Below are 15,586 nucleotides of genomic sequence, written 5' to 3' on the forward strand. Positions count from 1 at the left end.
TAAACACTCATTTTTACGCGCTCCTCTGGAAGGAATGCAAATAAAAGCCGAAACCCGAAAACAGTAGTGGCCGTAAGAGGAAATACATCCACGCGGCACACCAGTGCTCCATGTTAGTATAGTGGTGAGTATCCCCGCCTGTCACGCGGGAGACGACGTAGCATTTGTCCAATCAGATTCCAATGTGTGGGATCTTACGGAATTTCCCTTCTCCGTCATTTTCTGAGCCCTATTCCAAAGGGGCATCCTGTCCACTCCTCGATGCTTGTCGAAAACCTGCCAGTCTGTTTGATTAGTGTTGATTTGTTTCGAAAAAGCTCAAAGAAAGGAAGACCAATTGAGCCCTTTGTCAGGAGTGGGATTTGAACCCACGCCTCTAGGGGAGACTGCGACCTAAATGCAGTGCCTTAGACCACTCGGCCATGCTGACGTGTGCTGCCAGCCCCAACCGGTCCCCTGAGCCACCGCGATACCACTGCATTCCTTGATCATCGCACTGTCATTAAAGTTACATGGAGTGACATCAGTACTGAAATCTTTGAAAAATCTGTCGGCTTTCATGACCCGTTTTCTTTGTGGAGTGAATGTTGCAAGCTTGCGAGAAAAAGTTTGTGAACCCTTTGGAATGATCTGGATTTCTACATGAATGGCTCTTAAAATATGATCTGGTCTTCATCTGAGGCATAATGATAAATAAAGACAGTCTTATTTAACAAACAACACACACAACATTTTACATTGTCAATTCAATTCAATGTATTTCTATATAGCGCCTTTCACAACAAGGTTGTCTAAAGGCACTTAACAATGCAAGTTGTTAAGAGCCTTGTGTCTAATATGACGCCTAGGTTACGTGCTGACTCTTTGAGGCAAATGTTTAAATCCTCTGAGTTAAGTGCTGAAGTTATAGTAGTCCTATCAGTATTGTTGCCTCCAATCAACAGCTCCTCAGTTTTATCGGAGTTGAGTAACAAAAAGTTTTCACACATCCAAGTCTTTCCTTCATTAATGCATTTAACTAAAGTGATAATAGAAGAGTTGTCGTTTGGTGTAAACGAAATGTATATTTGAGTGTCATCAGCATATGAATGAAAGTTCAAATTATGTTTTTGTGTTATCCTACCTAGCAGCAGCATGTAGAGAGAGAGAGCAATATTGGTCCCGTCACTGATCACCAAATTGAACTGGTGACGTTGATGAAGCAGTACAATTATTACATATTTGAACAGAACGAAAACGATGAGTTAAATGTGAAGTAAACCACTTAAGGACGGTTCCAGATAAGCCAACCTCAAACTCAAGCCTGTGTGACAAAACAGAGAGGTCAACCGTGTCAAAGGCAGCACTAAGATCTAGAAGCACAAGCACTGTTGCATTCCCCGCATCAGTAGCTAAGAGAATTTCATTTACGACTCTTGTTAATGCAGTTTCAGTTCTGTGGCCTGGGCGGAAACCAGACTGAAATTTCTCAAGTATATTATTTGAATCCAGAGACGATTGAAGTTGGGCCACAACTATTCTCTCAAGACTTTTAGATTGAAATGGGACCTTTGAGACAGGCCTGTAGTTGTTAAGAACTTGGGGATCCAAATTTGACTTCTTAAGGAGCGGTCTAACAACCGCTACCTTAAATTGATGAGGTACAACGCCTGACGCAAGGGATGCATTCATCATACTAAATATAGGTCCTGCCAGTCCTTCGAGGGAATCTTTGACTAGCTGAGTGGGGATGGGATCTAGCGAACAGGTGGTTGACTTTGTCTTACGTCTGTGTTCATGAGTCCACCATAAGAAGAAATCTGAACAGGAGTGGTGATCATGGGAGGTCACCACGGAGGAAACCACTGCTCTCCCCCCCAAAAAAAACCACCACTGCCCCTCTCAAGTTTGCTAAAGACCACATGGATGTTCCACAGCAACTCCTGGAACAATGTTCTGTGGACAGATGTGACAAAAGTTGAACATGTTGGTAAATGTGCACAGCGTTATGTTTGGAGATAACAAAACACTGCATACAAACTCCAAAACCTCATCCCAACTGGGAAGCATGGCGGAGGCTGTACGGCTTGCAATCATCGAGGGACCGATGAATTCCAAGTGGTATCAGGAAATTCTACAGCAGAATGTCAGGGTGTCTGCCTGTGATCTAAAACCCAAAAGACGCCGGTTCATGCAACATGACAAAAACAAAGGAGTACATCAACAACAGAGTGGCTGAAACAGAAGAAATTCCGTATTTTGGGATGGCCAAGTAAGAGTCCTGACCCCAGTCCCATAGAAGTGCTGTGGCGTGATCTGAAGCAGGCCGTTCAGCGCAAGACATCCCAAAAATATCCATGAACTGAAACAGTTATGCATAGAGGAATCAGCCAAAATACCTCCTAAAAGCTGCTCAGGTCTGATCGGCCGCTACAGAAAGTTGGGGTTGAGGTTTTTGTCGATAAAGGAGGTTCCACTAGTTCCTTAATATAAGGGTTCACGTACTTTTTCCATCAATGACCTTGATTGTTTAAACCATTTGTTCAATAAAGAAACAGCAATGTCAAATGTTGGGCGTGTGTTGTTTGTTAAATCAGACTATCTTTATTCATTATTATTACTCAGATAAAGATTAGATCACATGTTAGGAGCCATTCATGCAGAAATCCACATCATTCCGAAGAGCTGTTTACAAAAGCTTTTTTCACAACTGTATGTGAGAGAAGAGCAGGGACGCTCACTGAGTAAGGTGGGGTTGCAGCTTTGCAAATCACAAGGACATTCGTACACTCAAAGGAGAACAGGAGCACCCCAGATGGGACTCGAACCCACAATCCTTGGCTTAGGAGGCCAGTGCCTTATCCATTAGGCCACTGGGGCACACCGGGTGGGGTCGATCACGCTGATGAAAAGCCAGTTTATTTTTCCTTTGCTTTTTCAAAGGGATCCCCGAAATTAGGGAAGTTAGGCAGCAGAAGGTTTACTGTGACCTGAGAAGGTCCGGCATCCAATCACGGTGGTACACACACACACGCTCTCACTGATCTGAGCTACACGGTAACCAAGATGATCTCAGGTGCGCCGAGCTGGTACGGAACACATTGAACTGATCGACGGTGAATTGTCTTTTAGACAGGCTTTTCACCTCTGAGCTCCCTGACTGACAGTGATCAGCTAGGTGGTGAAACAGTCAGCTGCTTCTAAGCCTTTAACAGCTGCATCTGAGCGCGTCCACAGAGAGATGATTTGAAAGCCGAACATCGCCCATTGGGAACACCTTACCATCACTAGTTTAAGAGACTCTTAAGGTCTTGCAGAGGTGCCTGTCTAATAGCATGCGCTTTGCAAGCTATAGGTGTTTAGGCTGTGGCGACATGCCTGTTAACAAAATGTTTTTCTAAAGGGGCCTCGCACTCTTTTCCAAGCAGAGGTCCCCATCCCCACTGAGCGACACAATGTAGTCATGTCCTAGGACGTCACCTGTTAGTCTCCATTTGTCTGCCACCAACACTGAAGGTTACGGGGTCACAACCGCACCCCGGAGAGCAGAGGAGCCGTTGGCGTTCTCGTGGCGCAGACTGCTCTGAAGGTGGGGCGCTTCGTTTCTATATACGCCCCGTGTTGCAATGGTAGGATGCAGTCAAATACTGCTTGGACGCGTATCGGCATTCTATGCAACTGCAGGACTTGAGGGTTTTTTGTGCTTTGTTCTGTTTTCGTTGACATCGCATTTGGAAGAGCGTAAAAAAAAGGCAATTCCAGCATCTGACACGAATAAAAGGGCTATTGAAACTGCAAGGCTGCGCAGCTTCTAAAATCCTTGCACACAATTCTCCGTTATTATTACTTCCTTCTTTCTGTCTAACAAAGTTCCCTTTTCCTGACCGGACGGGGAGACTTTATCATTCCAACTGGAAGCCACCGTTAAGTCCTCCGAAGTGCGTTTGTCCGCTAGCATGCATTTTGTGAAAGTTTTTTTTTTGTTGTTAAACGGAAAGCGACTTTGAAAAAGGTTTCTGCCGCCGCCCGGCACTCTATGTTAGACTATATCAAGAAGGCAGTGGCGGCAGTAGTGGCGTACGCTGCAGCCGTGGCCGAGTGGTTACGGCGATGGACTAGAAAGCCGTCGAGATCACCCCGCGAAGCTTCGAGTCCTGGCGCCTACGGTGTCGTCGTGTGCCTGCGCAACAAAGGAAAAGCACCCGTTTTGCTTTTCCCGCGACTTTTAAAATGCTAAATCACTTGGACCTGCTGCCTTGGACATATACTATTCTGTGTCCACAAACGACATTTCGCACCTGGAAGCAGATAATGACTCTATGCGTTCGCATGTCTTGTGCCCTACTCCCAGCCTTTGAAAACCCAATTCATAAAGCTTAAAAAACCGACTCCATATGTCTTCCTAGTGTAGTGTGCTCTCTGAAGGCACCAGTTCTGTAGGGTTTGGGCATTTACGGGGACAATTATTAATTGTAGCAGTAAATCACAAAATGATTCTTTTAATGGCTTTAGAATCCAACCTTGCGATATAACTCAAACAACGCACACACACAGGTACTAATACACGAGGATACATTTATTAATACATAGAATATGCATATAAACCTAACAGATCTTATCGAGAGGGTTATCAGAATACAAAAGGTATATATTCAGTCAGTTACGAAGAGTTACATATATCAAGAGGACATACGTTCAGTATATCATTCATTTAGACCGTTTCATAAAGTGAACTTGGTTACAACTTCTACATTAGATACTGAAAACAAGTACATAACTCTTAGGAATTAAATTGATATCAACTGGTTGGGATAACAATTGAATTCTCGAGCTGTAATGCATTGAAGTTGAATACTCATCCAATCTGTGGGGATTCAGATCTCCTGCAGGCACAAAGAAACAGTTGCAGGCTGTTGCTGTCCAATCCGCGCTCTCTGGCTCCGTGCCAGGCTGTGCTGTGCGGCTTGCGACGGTGCGCTGCTGATGCTCTCTGAAGACCGGCTAGTTAGTGTTGGCTTTAACTAGCGAAGTTGTGCTCAGGAGAAAAGTTACTGTGGGTCCCAGCAGGTCAGGAAGAGGACCGGTTCGTTCCTGATGAAGCGCCAGTTCTGAATACCGATTCAGCTGTCCACAGTTCCGATCTGTTCACGAGGCTTGCTGCTGATGCTAACCTCGGGTGGATCCTCTGGTTACTCTCTGGCAACCTCCGCTCTAGACTCTTAGAACAGAGGAAAGTTCTGGCACTCGGACACACTGGCCGTTCCGTGGTTGTCCGGGCTGAGTCTCAGGATGGTCAGGAGGTGCGCTGCGAGAATGTCCTGCCCTTGGGAGCCTTCTGCTCCTGGGCTGTCCTGCCCTGGAATTCTCCTTTGAATTCCCTTTAGAATTGTCCGAAAAAGTTCACAGAATTCTCCTGGAGCTCTGTGTTGCCTGTTTTTACCTGGAGGAACTTCAGCTCATTCATTGGCTGAAAGTTCCATGGGCATCAGAGTCCCACGTGGGTTACTCTGCCCTACCAGTCCCTGATTGGTTGATCAAGGTGAGATATGAGTCACTTACTCCTGACACTTAGGAATGCAGTCCAGATGTCCATCTGGCACTCCCTAGACAGATAGGCGCTAATGGATGACCATTGATCATGATAGCCAGGCTTAGCTAAGTGCATCCCCCTTTGGGAGCTGTCCCTTATCAAAAGAAAACATCTTTAAATCAGCCTGCATGAAAAGCTTCTCTGTGGTGCAGCCACTAAAGAGAGAGATGGGGCCTCATTTGGGAAAGCACCGCAACACTTAATTCTGTCTTATTAACAAGCATTGCCGCTACACATCCCCCCTTTTTGAAGGTCACGAGGTCCTGAGGCGTTGTTGCCTTCAAAACAAAACAGAGTTAAGTGATGTCCCTTGTCATTAGAACATTAAACTTAAATGTCCACATTACTCCTCGAGAATTCATACCGGAACCAGCATTGGGAACAAACATGATGAATAACATCTGGAGTATGTATAAACACGGTAGGAGACATCACCTCAGTCTAGGCATTACACATCAGGAAGTTCACTGTCAGTATCTGATACCTCTGTAGGCAGATATTTGGGGAGAAGTCAATTCCTTTCTTTTGACATGCTACCTTTGACTCATTCATGCTACCCAGAGTACATCTTGATGTGAGAGTACAGCATTCAGAGTACACTGTCAGTCATGATCCAGCTACCCAGCAGCAGTGTTACAATAACAACAGTTCCTGTTCCCAGCCCCCCTGATGAACCACAACACCTGTGTTGGGCACCTGCCAGGGTGGTTTGGAGGTTTGTTCCATTAAAGCAAACTCAACTACCTGTACCTCTTCAGGGCTTACTGTTTCTTGGATTTCTATCCAATTCAATAGTGTGGCACCTGAAGGCATCCATGACCTCAAGTTTGGTCTTATATTGTCTGGTTCCAGACCGTACAGTGTTAAGTCACCATGCTGTACTATGGCCTCCTCTGGAACTTACAAGAAACTGTTTTGATTAGGTAGCTGCATTGTGGTAGCTGTATCATGCCTGTCACAAGCCATAGTGACAGTTAAATGTGGTGTGCTGACCAGCCATTTACTTCCCACCTGCTCTTCATGGGGTTCATTGACCTCCCTCTACTCGATAGTAGCTTTACACCCTTCATTGGTGAATCATTTAGACACAGCCAATGGATAGCTTTGGTAGCCATACCCATCTCAAGATTTGGAACCAAATTCAATCTTGGATCGCCTTCTGGGTGAGCTACGAGCAATGGGGTGGTTAATGTCACATACTCCTCTACTGAGAAGAGTGGAATCAAGTGGGTTGGGATTTGTGCCATGGCTAAACTGGCTACAGTGGCACTGAACTCCCTTAACAGGTCTTGCGTCAACATTCTGGCCTGTTGCACACAAGCATAAACCCACTGTATAACACCGGCAATCATGTCCACTGGTTGGGGGATAAGGTTTAACCCTGTTGCATAGGAAGTTGCCTGTAGGGTTTTCCCTAAGCTTTCCAACTTTTGCTGCTGTTGATACAGTCTGTCACTACCCTCTGGCATCTCTGACACCTGCCTTCTTGGGGCAGTCAGGGTGAGAGTGCCTGCAGCAAACAAACCTACCAGAAATAGCAAATGCACAACAGTGGCGGCAGCAACCAGTCCTCCCAAAAGTCTTTTGGGGTGGCTGATCCCAGTCATCTCCTTCTGAGTGACTGTTGCCTTTCTAAGCTGGCGCAGCATGTACATGGTGTCTTTCTCAGTATGCCATGTGGCATCTTGGGCACCAACATCCTGGAAATCTGGGGAGATCTGACACAGCGGCTGATGCTGCTCCTCCATTTCCAGGGCATCTGCTTTTTCGATTTGTTCATGCCTGTGCTCTAGGAACCCTGCAGGGGGCGGTGCAGCGGTGGACCATGCCTGACCCTTGGCTGAGTGGTCATCTGGAGCACCTGAGTGATCTGGGATTGTTACCCCATTCTCACTGTTCAGGTCCACCCTGCACACTTCCTGATTGAGGAATCCCTCTATCGGCATGTTTACAATCGTTTGCTGGGCGTGGGTGTAGGACACCTGCTCGCTCCCCCCTTTCCTTGCTAGGGGTTCAGGGAGCTGCCCCAGCACTGGGATAGCTAGTTCACTGTCTTCGAACTCGCTATCACCCACCAGGCCCATGTCAGTGCGGGCAGGGATTCTGACACCCCCCTTTTCCATGTTCTGCACTAACAGGCGGGTGGCTTGACCATCCAGCTCCAGTCTGGGTGAACCACTGTTGGTCAGACTCAGACTGACAGACTGAGCTGGTGGCTGTAAGAAAACCAGCTCGGCTTTCATTCCCTGTCCCTTCCTGGGGACTGGGTGTGTTGGAAACCCTGCTGTCGAGGCAGGAACAATCAGGTCAGTCTCACTCACTACCTGGTAGTTGTGAGAAATAATGTTACCTGACTGCAGGTTCCCTAGGTCACAGCAGAGGGAATCGGCATCTGGGATCAGGTGTGTCCACAGCGCAGTAGTCCCAGTGTCCAGCTGGGCTCTCTGTCTAACCTGTGAATGTTGCACCAGGGGCACCTGGCGGTGGCCCTGTGACCGCTGCTCAAGCAGATCCTTACTAATAGAGGACCTCTCAGGGCTAAGGGTGAGGGCTACATCACCAACCAACCTGCTCTCCTGCCATCTGGATCCCTTCCACCACTGCAGGGTGGTGGTCCTGACCCCTCTTGGGTGCCAGGGTGCACAGGGAAAGCACCTTTTCATCGCCAGGTGGAGAGATCTGCTCCTCTTTAGGGATGTAAAAGGGGTATTCTTTACCTGGTGGATCAGGCGGCCGCTTGGAGCACCGCTCCTGTGGCAGGGAGGCTGTTGGGACCTCAGCCGGGACACGACTTCCCTGTATATCCGGGGAACAAGAAAATATTTTTATTTCTTGTCCAGAGGGAACAGAAGGAATCTCCACATAGGCTTCTGTGTTCGGTGGGCACTGTGTGAGCACAGTCTGCCTCTTGACCCCCCTTTCCTTCTGTACAGAAGGCTTAGGAGCCTTGACCTGTTTCCACACTTTGCCTTTCTGGTGATCCACCAAAGGTTCCACTCTGAGTCGCATGCCCTTTTCTTTTTCTACCCGTTTGAGTTTGCCGTGTGACATCAAACACCTTTCAACCTCAGTGTCAATCAGTGTCTCACTGTGTAAGACATCTCCCATGGCAGCCTTGAGGTAAAAGCTTCCTGCTTTTCCTCTGTGTTTCACTGCCTGCTCTGTGACTTCAGGGGTGGAGTCAGCACTCGCTTGGGAGTGGCTGAATTCATCCAGGCAGGAACCCTTCCGCTCAATCAGATAGACTGAGGGAGTGGGAGGGGGCGGGTCTCCGCCTCCTCCAGTGGAGAGTATCAGCTCATTCACGCTTCCGGCAGCCTTGGGGAGCGGTTGTCCCTGTCCTAATAAAACTTGTTCAAGCCTGGCCAGGCGGGCAGCTACTGACTCTTTTTGTTCAGCTTTATCTAGTCTTTCCCTCCCCCAGTGTTCTCATGGCTCTTAGGACGCTGGGTGCGGTCCTGTGTGCCTGCTTTGGAACGGGGCTTAGCCAGCTCAGGAGCCTGTGCTCCTTCGAGCAGGAGGGAGTTAACCCTGCTGGCTCTGACGGCGAACACAGTCGCTTTAACAGCTTTTTGCTCAGAGCGACTTTGGACATCATACTCCCAGGCTTTCTGCACGAATCTCTTAATATCACTCATTTTCATGGTCTGTGCATCTGTATGCATTAAGATCATCTTTCTGACTGACGGGTGGAGATTCGCAATGAATAAACCCTTGAAATGTGTGTTCTCTTCGCAACCCTCATCATTTCGCCCTGCAAAATAAGTTCGTCTAAGTCTCTCGTAATATTCGCGAGGGGACTCTGCTCTCTCGTGCTTAATGTTAAGGGCGGCGGCTATCGCGGCAGTCGGGTCAATAAACGCACTGTATTCTTGGATAAGTGCTTGACAAAGCTGCTCAAAATCATTACAGACTTTCTTCATCTGTCTAGCCATCCACTCATGTACAGCTCTGCTGGTAGTTTTCCTGACCAGAAACACTTTCTCCTGTTCTGTGGCATTTGGCAGGTACTGCAGGGTATACCTGAGGTCCTGAATATAACTCTCGATATTATTCTCTGACACCGCGGGGTCAAATCTCTCCATGTCCTTCGCTAGCTCTCTCAGAGAATGGAGGTTTATTCTTCTAGCTTCTCCGCTGACGGAGATATGGTGGAGATCGTGGTCAGACCTGTCGCTGCTAGAGAGAGTGCTTAATAGCGACTCGAATTCAGATCTTATAGCCCCATCGTTAAACTTAAAGAGTATTACTTTTAAGTACGAAATCACAGTTCTACCACAGAAAACCACAAGATCAAGTATGCAATCAACCCTGTAGATCGCAAAAGATCACAAAACAATCAAGCACTGCTTAAAGAGCAAGGGGAACTTTTTTCCTTTCGGCTTTCAGCACACTGTATTGTCGTGTATGAAACCCGCGGCGTTTTATATTGAATTATTCCGCTTGGTTGACTCATTTCAGTCTTGCCATAGCCGGTCCAGGGACGCCAATAAAATGTAGTGTGCTCTCTGAAGGCACCAGTTCTGTAGGGTTTGGGCATTTACGGGGACAATTATTAATTGTAGCCGTAAATCACAAAATGATTCTTTTAATGGCTTTAGAATCCAACCATGCGATATAACTCAAACAACGCACACACAAAGGTACTAATACACGAGGATACATTTATCAATACATAGAATATGCATATAAACCTATCAGATCTTATCGAGAGGGTTATCAGAGTACAAAAGGTATATATTCAGTCAGTTACGAAGAGTTACATATATCAAGAGGACATACGTTCAGTATATCATTCATTTAGACCGTTTCATAAAGTGAACTTGGTTACAACTTCTACATTAAATACTGAAAACAAGTACATAACTCTTAGGAATTAAATTGATATTAACTGGTTGGGATAACAATTGAATTCTCGAGCTGTAATGCATTGAAGTTGAATACTCATCCAATCTCTGGGGATTCAGATCTCCTGCAGGCACAAAGAAACAGTTGCAGGCTGTTGCTGTCCAATCCGCGCTCTCTGGCTCCGTGCCTGGCTGTGCTGTGCGGCTTGCGACGGTGCGCTGCTGATGCTCTCTGAAGACCGGCTAGTTAGAGTTGGCTTTAACTAGCGAAGTTGTACTCAGGAGAAATGTTACTGTGGGTCCCAGCAGGTCAGGAAGAGGACCGGTTCGTTCCTGATGAAGCGCCAGTTCTGAATACTGATTCAGCTGTCCACAGTTCCGACCTGTTCACGAGGCTTGCTGCTGATGCTAACCTCGGGTGGATCCTCTGGTTACTCTCTGGCAACCTCCGCTCTAGACTCTTAGAACAGAGGAAAGTTCTGGCACTCGGACACACTGGCCGTTCCGTGGTTGTCCGGGCTGAGTCTCAGGATGGTCAGGAGGCGCGCTGCGAGAATGTCCTGCCTTTGGGAGCCTTCTGCTCCTGGGCTGTCCTGCCCTGGAATTCTCCTTTGAATTCCCTTTAGAATTGTCCGAAAAAGTTCACAGAATTCTCCTGGAGCTCTGTGTTGCCTGTTTTTACCTGGAGGAACTTCAGCTCATTCATTGGCTGAAAGTTCCATGGGCATCAGAGTCCCACGTGGGTTACTCTGCCCTACCAGTCCCTGATTGGTTGATCAAGGTGAGATATGAGTCACTTACTCCTGACACTTAGGAATGCAGTCCAGATGTCCATCTGGCACTCCCTAGACAGATAGGCGCCAATGGATGACCATTGATCATGAAAGTGTTAGGAATCCCTGGTGGGAAGATACAAGGATCCTGTGCAGACGCAGGCACGGGTAATAGATGAGGCAGGCAAACAATCCAAAAACGAGAGGCAAGGTCGGGGTTAAAAGGCGAAAGGCAAATCGTAATCCAAGGAGATCTCCGGTAGCAAACAGTCCGAGGCGAGAGGCGAGGTGCAAAGTCGAAAAGGCAGAAGGGGAGTCCAATAACCAGAAAAAACGAGGTACGGGAAAAAACGCCAGGTAGATCTCTCAAGGAGTAGACTCAATACCGAGCAGCGGGAAGCAGGTGAAGATAGTATAAGTAGCACTGCGCACCGCAAGGTGGAATGTGAGCAGGTGGTTTAACTCGTGCGGCGGCGTTTGTTAATAATAACCCGCTGCTGGCACTGATTAGTTCGCTTACGAGTAGGTCTTGACAGCCTGGTGGTCGTGACAGATAGCCAGGCTTACCTAAGTGCATCCCCCTTTGGGAGCTGTCCCTTATCAAAAGAAAACACCTTTAAATCAGCCTGCATGAAAAGCTTCTCTGTGGCTGCACCACAGAGATGAAGAGAGAGATGGGGCCTCATTTGGGAAAGCACCGCAACACATAATTCTGTCTTATTAACAAGCATTGCCGCTACAATAGTGCACGAGGAGGAGCAGAGGAGGAGTGAGGATGGCGCAGATGAACACTCATTTTTACGCGCTCCTCTGGAAGGAATGCAAATAAAAGCCGAAACCCGAAAACAGTAGTGGCCATAAGAGGAAATACATCCGCGCGGCATGCCAGTGCTCCATGTTAGTATAGTGGTGAGTATCCCCGCCTGTCACACGGGAGACGACGTAGCTTTTGTCCAATCAGATTCCAATGTGTGGGATCTTACGGAATTTCCCTTCTCCGTCATTTTCTGAGCCCTATTCCAAAGGGGCATCCTGTCCACTCCTCGATGCTTTTCGAAAACCCGCCAGTGTGTTTGATTAGTGTTGATTTGTTTCGAAAAAGCTCAAAGAAGACCAATCAAGCTCTTTGTCAGGAGTGGGATTTGAACCCACACCTCCAGGGAAGACTGCGACCTAAATGCAGCGCCTTAGACCGCTCGGCCATCCTGACATGTACCAGCAGCCCCAACCCGTCCCATGAGCAACCGCGATCCCACTGCGTTCCTTGATCATCGCACTGTCATTAAAGTTACATGGAGTGACATCAGTACTGAAACCTTTGAAAAATCTGTCGGCTTTCATGACCCGTTTTCTTTGTGGAGTGAATGTTGCACACTTGCGATAAAAAGTTTGTGAACCCTTTGGAATGATCTGGATTTCTACATGAATGGCTCTTAAAATGAGATCTGGTCTTCATCTGAGGCATAATAATAAATAAAGACAGTCTTATTTAACAAACAACACACACGACAGTTTACATTGTCAATTCAATTCAATTCAATGTATTTCTAAATAGCGCCTTTCACAACAAGGTTGTCCCAAGGCACTTAACAATGGAAGTTGTTAAGAGCCTTGTGTCTAATATGACGCCTAGGTTACGTGCTGACTCTTTGAGGCAAATGTTTAAATCCTCTGAGTTAAGTGCAGAAGTTATAGTAGTCCTATCAGTATTGTTGCCTCCAATAAACAGCTCCCTAGTTTTATCGGAGTTGAGTAACAAAAAGTTTTCACACATCCAAGTCTTTCCTTCATTAATGCATTTAACTAAAGTGATAATAGAAGAGTTGTCGTTTGGTGTAAACGAAATGTATATTTGAGTGTCATCAGCATATGAATGAAAGTTCAAATTATGTTTTCGTGTTATCCTACCTAGCAGCAGCATGTAGAGAGAGAGAGCAATATTGGTCCCGGCACTGATCACCAAATTGAACTGGTGACGTTGATGAAGCAGTACAATTATTAGATATTTGAACAGAACGAAAACGATGAGTTAAATATGAAGTAAACCACTTAAGGACGGTTCCAGATAAGCCAACCTCAAACTCAAGCCTGTGTGACAAAACAGAGAGGTCAACCGTGTCAAAGGCAGCACTAAGATCTAGAAGCACAAGCACTGTTGCATTCCCCGCATCAGTAGCTAAGAGAATTTCATTTACGACTCTTGTTAATGCAGTTTCAGTGCTGTGGCCTGGGCGGAAACCAGACTGAAATTTCTCAAGTATATTATTTGAATCCAGAGACGATTGAAGTTGGGCCACAACTATTCTCTCAAGACTTTTAGATTGAAATGGGACCTTTGAGACAGGCCTGTAGTTGTTAAGAACTTGGGGATCCAAATTTGACTTCTTAAGGAGCGGTCTAACAACCGCTACCTTAAATTGATGAGGTACAACGCCTGACGCAAGGGATGCATTCATCATACTAAATATAGGTCCTGCCAGTCCTCCGAGGGAATCTTTGACTAGCTGAGTGGGGATGGGATCTAGCGAACAGGTGGTTGACTTTGTCTTACGTCTGTGTTCATGAGTCCACCAAAAGAAGAAATCTGAACAGGAGTGGTGATCATGGGAGGTCACCACGGAGGAAACCACTGCTCTCCCCCCCCAAAAAAACCACCACTGCCCCTCTCAAGTTTGCTAAAGACCACATGGATGTTCCACAGCAACTCCTGGAACAATGTTCTGTGGACAGATGTGACAAAAGTTGAACTTGTTGGTAAATGTGCACAGCGTTATGTTTGGAGATAACAAAACACTGCATACCAACTCCAAAACCTCATCCCAACTGGGAAGCATGGCGGAGGCTGTACGGCTTGCAATCATCGAGGGACCGATGAATTCCAAGTGGTATCAGGAAATTCTACAGCAGAATGTCAGGGTGTCTGCCTGTGATCTAAAACCCGAAAGACGCCGGGTCATGCAACATGACAAAAACAAAGGAGTACATCAACAACAGAGTGGCTGAAACAGAAGAAATTCCATATTTTGGGATGGCCAAGTAAGAGTCCTGACCCCAATCCCATTGAAGTGCTGTGGCGTGATCTGAAGCAGGCCGTTCAGCGCAAGACATCCCAAAAATATCCATGAACTGAAACAGTTTTGCATAGAAGAATAGGCCAAAATACCTCCTAACCGCTGCTCAGGTCTGATCGGCCGCTACAGAAAGTGGGGGTTGAGGTTTTTGTCAATAAAGGAGGTTCCACTAGCTCCTTAATATAAGGGTTCACGTACTTTTTCCATCAATGACCTCGATTGTTTAAACCATTTGTTCAATAAAGAAACAGCAATGTCAAATGTTGGGCGTGTGTTGTTTGTTAAATCAGACTATCTCTATTAATTATTATGACTTAGATAAAGATTAGATCACATGTTAGGAGCCATTCATGCAGAAATCCATATCATTCCGAAGAGCAGTTTACAAAAGTTTTTCTCACAACTGTATGTGAGAGAAAAGCAGGGACGCTCACTGAGTAAGGTGGGGTTGCAGCTTCGCAAATCGCAAGGACATTCGTACGCTCAAAAGGAGACAGGAGCACCCCAGATGGGACTCGAACCCACAATCCCTGGCTTAGGAGGCCAGTGCCTTATCCATTAGGCCACTGGGGCACACTGGGTTGCGTTGATCACGCTGATGAAAAGCCAGTTTATTTTTCCTTTGCTTTTTCAAAGGGATCCCCGGAATTAGGGAAGTTAGGCAGCAGAAGGTTTACTGTGACCTGAGAAGGACCGGCATCCAATCACAGTGGTACACACACACACGCGCTCTCACTGATCTGAGCTACATGGTAACCAAGATGATCTCAGGTGCGCCGAGCTGGTACGGAACACATTGAACTGATCGACGGCGAATTGTCTCTCAGACAGGCTTTTCACCTCTGAGCTCCCTGAATGACAGTGATCAGCTAGGTGGTGAAACAGTCAGCTGCTTCTAAGCCTTAAACAGCTGCATCTGAGCGCTTCCACAGAGAGATGATTTGAAAGCCGAACATCGCCCATTGGGAACACCTTACCATCACTAGTTTAAGAGAGTCTTAAGGTCTTGCAGAGGTGCCTGTCTAATAGCATGCGCTTTGCAAGCTATAGGTGTTTAGGCTGAGGCGGAATGCCTGTTAACAAAATGTTTTTCTAAAGGGGCCTCGCACTCTTTTCCAAGCAGAGGTCCCCAACCCCACTGAGCGTCACAATGTAGTCATGTCCTAAGACGTCACCTGTTAGTCTCCATTTGTCTGCCACCAACACTGTAGGTTACGGGGTCACAACCGCACCCCGGAGAGCAGAGGAGCCGTTGGCGTTCTCGGGGCGCAGAGTGCTCTGAAGGTGGGGCGCTTGAATCTCGCTGTTGGAGGCCATCTGAAACTG

General features: G+C 46.8%; 4 non-coding genes across 4 annotated transcripts; all 4 read right to left on the bottom strand.

The window, feature by feature from the left end:
* Positions 1 to 347: 347 nt before the first annotated feature.
* trnal-uag (transfer RNA leucine (anticodon UAG)) lies at positions 348 to 430 on the bottom strand. Its single transcript has one exon. It is a non-coding gene; the product is annotated as a tRNA-Leu (tRNA).
* A 2,356-nt stretch (positions 431 to 2,786) lies between these two features.
* On the bottom strand, positions 2,787 to 2,859 carry trnar-ccu (transfer RNA arginine (anticodon CCU)). The gene has a single exon. It is a non-coding gene; the product is annotated as a tRNA-Arg (tRNA).
* A 9,457-nt stretch (positions 2,860 to 12,316) lies between these two features.
* trnal-uag (transfer RNA leucine (anticodon UAG)) lies at positions 12,317 to 12,399 on the bottom strand. The gene has a single exon. It is a non-coding gene; the product is annotated as a tRNA-Leu (tRNA).
* Positions 12,400 to 14,760: 2,361 nt separating this feature from the next.
* On the bottom strand, positions 14,761 to 14,833 carry trnar-ccu (transfer RNA arginine (anticodon CCU)). The gene has a single exon. It is a non-coding gene; the product is annotated as a tRNA-Arg (tRNA).
* Positions 14,834 to 15,586: the final 753 nt, after the last annotated feature.

This window comes from Atractosteus spatula, chromosome 24 (genome assembly GCF_055471065.1).
Source record: "Atractosteus spatula isolate fAtrSpa1 chromosome 24, fAtrSpa1.hap1, whole genome shotgun sequence".
Classification (NCBI taxonomy): domain Eukaryota; kingdom Metazoa; phylum Chordata; class Actinopteri; order Semionotiformes; family Lepisosteidae; genus Atractosteus; species Atractosteus spatula.